The sequence below is a fragment of the Anabrus simplex genome, chromosome 14 (assembly GCF_040414725.1).
Source record: "Anabrus simplex isolate iqAnaSimp1 chromosome 14, ASM4041472v1, whole genome shotgun sequence".
Classification (NCBI taxonomy): Eukaryota; Metazoa; Arthropoda; class Insecta; order Orthoptera; family Tettigoniidae; genus Anabrus; species Anabrus simplex.
The window spans coordinates 39,512,756-39,520,184 of record NC_090278.1 but is presented as its reverse complement, the minus strand read 5'-3'; positions in this window follow the sequence as shown (position 1 = coordinate 39,520,184).

Here is a 7,429-nt window from a genome sequence, read left to right as displayed (position 1 = left end):
GCACGCCTACAAGCTGACTACATCCGAAGCAATTCAACAGCTCATCGCCACCGGTGCCCGTGTCCACGACCATTTTATCGCGTAGAGCCCTTTCTTTCCCCGCCGTCACCTGGTCGCCAGCCCTCAGATCGTTCATCTCGTCGCCCCCGGCCAACTCCTCCTCCCGTTTTTCCACCTCCACCAGTATACCCACCCCCTCGTGCAAACGGCTTCTTCCCTTCTCCCCTCCTAACATTTGACCTCCTCCGTCTTGTCACCGCTTCTCTTAACCATCTAACCGCTTCCCTCCATCTTCTTACTCTGCACATCTACCCCGGCACTTCCTCCTAAACTCCACTTCCTCCCTTGCATTTCACTTCTTCCCTCACGCATATCCTGTATCTTGATAACATATGTATTTTTAATCACATCATTGTATTTATCATTTGTAAATCTGTCAATAAAGCTCTAGATAACCTACACATCCTTAACCTCATCTCCTTAACTTATTCATTCATACTCAGGCATAGGTACAATTCTCCTCCCATCTCCTATATATTCACATCCTTTAGCCACCTATTTATTCCGTCACATCTCCCCAACCGGCCCGCATCTCTTGGCCAGAGAGAGAGGGCGTTACCCTCTAGGTGGCCCGCAGGGTGGGGAATGAAAGCATTGTTAGTTAGTTAGTTAGTGGCCCACGTCCCCTCCTCCAGGGATCTCCTCACCAAACTCTGAATCGAAACAACACACGCATCAAACAATTTTTTTGGCTGGGTGGCCCTCAACTTTATCTGGAATTCAGTCGGCCCAAGAAAAAAAATAGGCAGATGCCTAGTTGGCAGTTGCCTCCCTAAAAAAACATGTATTCCTGCCTCATTACAGGCGTGGATACCGCCCTCACGGAAGACATGTCCGACGCCCCCAGTCCACGATGTTCGCAGGCTCCGGGATCGCTCAACTTCTTCACCTTCAACGCAGGATCTGGCGTACCTACGCAGTCCAGATGAAACGGCATGCCTCGAAGCCTGCGGCGCGATCATCAACAGCAGATTCCATGAAGTGGTACCTACTCCAAAATACATATTAAAGCAACTCTTCAATAATCCTTCCACCCTTCCCACCGTTAACGAACATCAACCTCGAACAACGCAGCAGCCGCCACCGCCCCTCACCACCATTTCGTCCACATCTACTACTACTACTACTACTACCTTCACCACCTCAGACTTCACTACTCCCCATACTCCCATCATTACTGCCACGTCTAGCCACCCTTCTCCTGTAAAGTCAACATCCATCACTTCCCTAAATTCCACACCACCTAGTCCCCAGCAACCCCCTGCCAACCACACAGATGCAACCACCGCAGCACAGCAGCTTCCACCTCCGAGCTGTGTCATTCGTGGCATAGACCCTGCCATCACAGAAAAGGACATACTACGAGAACTCCAAGCAGCAGGCTTCCCAGCGTACCGCATCTACAACACCAACGGCCCAAAATTCATAGTGCGCATACAACTACCCTCTGAAGACGAAGTACTGAACCCTTGACTTACCATTCCATCGTTGGTCGGCCACAGCTGTTACAGCAGAGCAATATTGAACTCTTAAATCTCGGGGTCGTTAAGGGAATGTTTCGGTCACGATCTTAACCAAAAGATGGGGTTCAGAAGAGAGCCTAACTATTTGAAGTGAGGAGCAAATATGTGCTCACCAAATTTTTTAAAATTCTTAATGGCACAAAAATTTATTATTTGTATAAAAATTAATTATTAATCAATAAATGTTTCAAACGAGGTCACATTGCACAGCATATATGTTTTATTTTACAATGTCGAAGAATTTGCTTCGGGGAAAGTAGGAATCTCATAAATTAGTGGACAGCGAGACTGAAAAAGTGAAAAGAAAACCTGAAAAATCGGGCACCTATTAATCCAAACGATAACTGAGAATTAATCCACACGATCCGTGGAAAATCCAACCTTCAACAAGTAGAACGCCTGATTTCCTCTCAATTAAGGTTATCCACCAGTCGAATATCCTTTCGGATACGGAACACCCGCCGAATGGACCCTTAATCGAACCAAATTGACTATCAGTTGCTTTGGATAGGTTGCGAAATATTATTGGAAAGCATGGTGTTTACTACCAATTAACAGCAGCATTCACAATTGAAAGAAAATCCCACCATGTATTTGTCATTTCATGACACCCTTGAGTCATAAAATAATCCGGATGCTAAACGTGCATCACCCAAACAGCTGTTCAGAAGCAACCAACAACAACACGATCCGTGAGGATCTTACGTTACGTCGTTCTGAAAGAACAAAATTGCGAAATGCAGGAAACACTTATTCATCACGCATTTAGAAGAAATTCCAAACACTGAAGTAAAAAGTGGTAAATCACTTGAAAAATATTATTATAAAACCGACTTTCAGGATATAGATGGATACATTACCCTTAAGAAAATTACAAATCCACATGGTTAAATAAAACAAAATACAGAATTCTTTCCTATTTGACAATGACTACCATCACAGATCCATCTACTTATTGTTTGTCCCAACACACCACCTACAAAGTTATCAATTGACCAAACTCAAATACGTATAAAATGAAATAACGACAAAAATTGAAAATAAAATAATTTACCGGCTGACGAATCGAATCCGCATTCGTAACTCAAGTCTCACACTAATACGTTGAGTGTCAACATGCACACTGCCAAAGCAAAAGCGGACGTCAGAACGACAAAACAATTAGGTCCGTAAAATAAAATAAAATACTGAAGTTCATTGAACTCAAAAACGCATGGAGAACTGCAGTAAAATATACAATCATCGTTAGCTCAGTAACCAAAGTTGGACAACCCTCATATTCATGCCGTCAGTGATCCCATAATCTTGAGTAAACACCTTCCAGCTGTTGAGGGATGCGCACAAGCTTGGCCTCGTTATTACCGAGCTAACCCTCTTCACATTGCGTATACTACTTCAGGTATTACCTTCGATCAGGTCACTTCGCAAAAACATCTAATCTAAGACTTGAGTATGTACAGCTGACATCCCAGACCTATCGTCGGGCCTACTTAACGTCTGTACACCCTAATACTAACCTCTATGTAAACGTACCTTCCTAATTCTATCGTTGAGCGTGGAGTAGAACGTCTCATCATCAGAATACTCCTAGGATAACAAGTGACGTCCTAAATCTACTGTCGAGCGGAAACTGAGTCGAATACGCTTCCTCTAGCATATCAGGCGAAATCGTAACTTCAAACAAACTCTGATATTTTTGAACTTGAAAATAAATATCGCGTGGCGAACAATCCCCCAACTCAAACACGATCTCAGCATGCGCAATGAAGTTTAGGTAAGAATAATGACTTCCAAGACACGTCTAACATTTAGTGGATGTCGTCAAAAATAATCATCATCATCACCGCAGAAATCCATACTATAATTTTAGGGTGAGTCCCTAAAATCGCCTACCGTCATTTTTCCAAATATTCATATCCATGACTATCCAGTGAAACGAAACCCAATGAATCTACATAGTCAAACATATTGCTTTAAAACGTCCAATATCTCATTCCACAAATGTTTGCGATTTAATGATAAATTACCGCCTTGTAATTTATGAACTTTACTGATTGGAAACTTGTCATTACAGTCAAACAACACCAACCGTGTATTCAAAATGCTCTTCTATCCTTGAGGTCATATTATTCTAATATTCCTTATACTGACGTTACGCAACTAGTCACTTGAAATTTTTACTACCAAGATTTACAATCTTCACCAGAGTCGTTTTTCACTTGGGATATTACTTGAAATTTACTGTGCCTCACACAATAATCATCTCGAACCAACCTTCTCCAGGTCTCAATTTTCGGATTGTTAGCGGAATACACTACAGCCTGCCACATAAATCTCACATTTAATATACAGCCTGTCTCAAAATTTCTTCGCTCTTGCCAAATATAGCCTGTCTCAAAAATTCATTCTCATCGCCTTCTCATGGCGGTATTATATGAAATATACCGGCTTTCTCTGCCTTCAACATTCCTACAACTCTTATCTCCACATATATAAATTCTTCGCTCTCAATCCATTTTCTTATATTTCAAGATTTTTCAAACCTCAATCCTCCCGTGGCGAACAACTTTTATAAAAATATACCTTTTTATTTTATTATTACTGCAACTTTCGGACCTCGAGAATACAACAACACACCGTGATTTTTCATATCATCGACATACACGATGTCACAAATTTTTTACTTCCCATGAATAAAACAACTTTATCTGATTTGACTGGAATTTTCTAGACACCCACAAACCTTGTAGAACGTACTTGTTAAATCCACTTTTTAAAATAGGAAAATTTTATCCCGCGGTAGACATTATTATTATTATTATTATTATTATTATTATTATTATTATTATTATTATTATTATTATTATTATTATTATTATTATTATTATTTCGACAAAACTTTTCTGAATTCAAACGATATTCGAAATTAAGACATTCACCACGACTACGTTACCGTTATCACCTTCCTAAATTTTCTCAATTCCGACAATATCTAATAAAATATTAACACCATATTTAAACGTCGCATTTTAAAGTTTCTTGACGTGAATTTTACAACACTAAAGATTTTCACACGCTGACCAGAAATATAGCACATTCGCCCGATCATTATTAAATACCAACCCGACACACGCCTTGAAATTTGGTTGGGACAAAAAACATTCTAACTACAACATTGATTAGAAGGTTACAGACCTGTGATCTTAGCCGTCATCCTGGAGTTCTGGCTGCATTTAGCCAGCAAACCTCTCGTCTAGCCTTCCATGGCGGGCTTATACATCTTCTTATAAATGTATATAACTTAAATTACACAACACATTATAACGCACTTTCGACACGGTCGTCCTTGTGACGAGCTCGCTCCTCAAATAGCGACTGACTTGTTCACCCCACTAGACAGGTGTTCGAAACAGATAAGAAACCAGACACAGTAGCTAACTGCACAAACTCCCCTTTAACAAACACACACTGAATACCGAGGGAGATTCAATTTCTTCTAAACCTTCAAAGTTCCCATTAGCGGCAGCTCAGAAAATTTCTATTATCTTCCACTTTGACAGGATATTGAAACCATAGACATGAACATGTAATAAGTTATTTGGAGACCAAATTTTCGCACTTTTCTGCTGACGAGTGACGCAGGCTTCTCGGCTCCAACACCCAGATAGAGACTGTGAAATATACGGAGGGAGATTTCTTTTATACTCTATGGGATGACGCTACTCACGCCATGAAGCTTGGTTGTGTAAGATGCTAATTCCGCATCCAATAGACCGATTTTCCTGAAATTTGTTCCATAACTTCGGACAGACTTACGATTTATTTAGGTGTTAATTTCATATTTTTACCATACTCGCAACAGGCGAAATAAATTATTTCTGCCCGGGCGTTTCGCGGGTTTTCTTCATCCATCGACCATGGCACGTGTCGTTTAGTTCGGAAGCCGGGCGCAAATTCTTCTCTAGGCTTAACTGCATTTATTTTTACCCTGGGAGTTCTGTCTTCACATACGGTTTAAGAATAATTTAGATTCATTATTTCTGGATTTACTGTGTTGCCAAAATCTCTCGTTACGAAGAATTCCTTGAATTTGAAAAATTGTTGAATATTCGAAATCCACCGAAGTGCCCCGGCGTTTCACGATTTCGTACCTTGCTTGACGCGGGGCGCTCGCTCCCACGAGACAGCCAGACTCATGAAATGCAAACATGGCTGCTCTCAAACAAGTAACTTTTATTTGAAATAAAATATTGAGAAAATAAAATAAAAAATTTCTCATCGTAGAATTATGGGTTCAGTACGTCACCTGATTACCACCGGCGTCCGCATCTGCAGTCAGCACTACTGAGTGGAACACTCTCACTCCCCACCCCATACCGCGCACTCCACTCCTAACAACTCTCATTGTCGCCCCCGGCCAGCCTCTCCTCCCACCCCACCCCCGCAAGCCGTTTACCTACCTACTCCCCAAACCAGCCACTTCCTACCGCCCCTCCCAATACTAGATCTTCTTTGCCTTCTAGCCATCTCCATCGCCAATATTACAGCAACCCTCCACTTCCTCACATCGCAACCCTACCCTAGTACTCCCTACTAAACCTTCACACCGAACTTGCAATTGTACCAGCTCTATATATGTAAGCACACCTGTATCTGTAACAACTGTATGTATGTATGTATGTATGTATGTATGTATGTATGTATGTATGTATGTATGTATGTATGTATGTATGTATGTATGTATGTATGTATGTATGTATGTATGTATGTATGTATGTATGTATGTATGTATGTATGTATGTATGTATGTATGTATGTATGTATGTATGTATGTAATATTTCTCAATAAAAAGCACAAACCAGAACAACGCCCCTTAGCCAAGAGGCCAAATCTCCACACCATCCTAACAAAATCTCCTCCTCTACCCATCTCCTAACTCCAGCAACCTCCAAACCCCAACAAATCTCCTGGCCAGAGAGAAGGCGTTACCTTCTAGGTGGCCCGCTCTTCCCTTCGGGAAAGGGAATGAAAACATTCCTCCTGGCCCGCCCCTCCCCTCCCCATGAAAACCTTTCCTAGGCGAGCGTATCGCATCTACAACGCCAACGGCCCCACGTACATGGTTCGGCTTAAGGCCGGTTTCCACTGTTTAACATTTAACACCAACATGTTAAATTTAACATGTTACAGTTGACATGTATATTGTGATTGTGTCTACCGGGCGAGTTGGCCGTGCGCGTAGAGGCGCGCGGCTGTGAGCTTGCATCCGGGAGATAGTAGGTTCGAATCCCACTATCGGCAGCCCTGAAAATGGTTTTCCGTGGTTTCCCATTTTCACACCAGGCAAATGCTGGGGCTGTACCTTAATTAAGGCCACGGCCGCTTCCTTCCAACTCCTAAGCCTTTCCTATCCCATCGTCGCCATAAGACCTATCTGTGTCGGTGCGACGTAAAGCCCCTAGCGAAAGGTGATTGTGTCTTCCAATTGACTTTGCATGTTAATTCAGAATGTTGAGTTAACACATTTAACATGTTGGCGTGTTTTCCGCTCCAAGTGGAAAACATGTCAAGTCAATTCGTTGTTCGTGCGATGTCGGCACAGCTTCGGCAACTTCCATCATGTTTCCATGCCAACACATAACCTAAACGACGCAAACGACGTGCTTCTCATGTAGTAGGATTATAATTACAACACTCCGCAACACTCCTTCTCTTTGTTATAAGCTACAAATACAGTACACGCACGTGTGTCGTTCTCTCTGCACTATACTAAAATGTATAGTCAGAAATGGAGTAGAGCAAGGAGATTACTCTGGACTTAATTAATGATATAATAGAAAGGCCT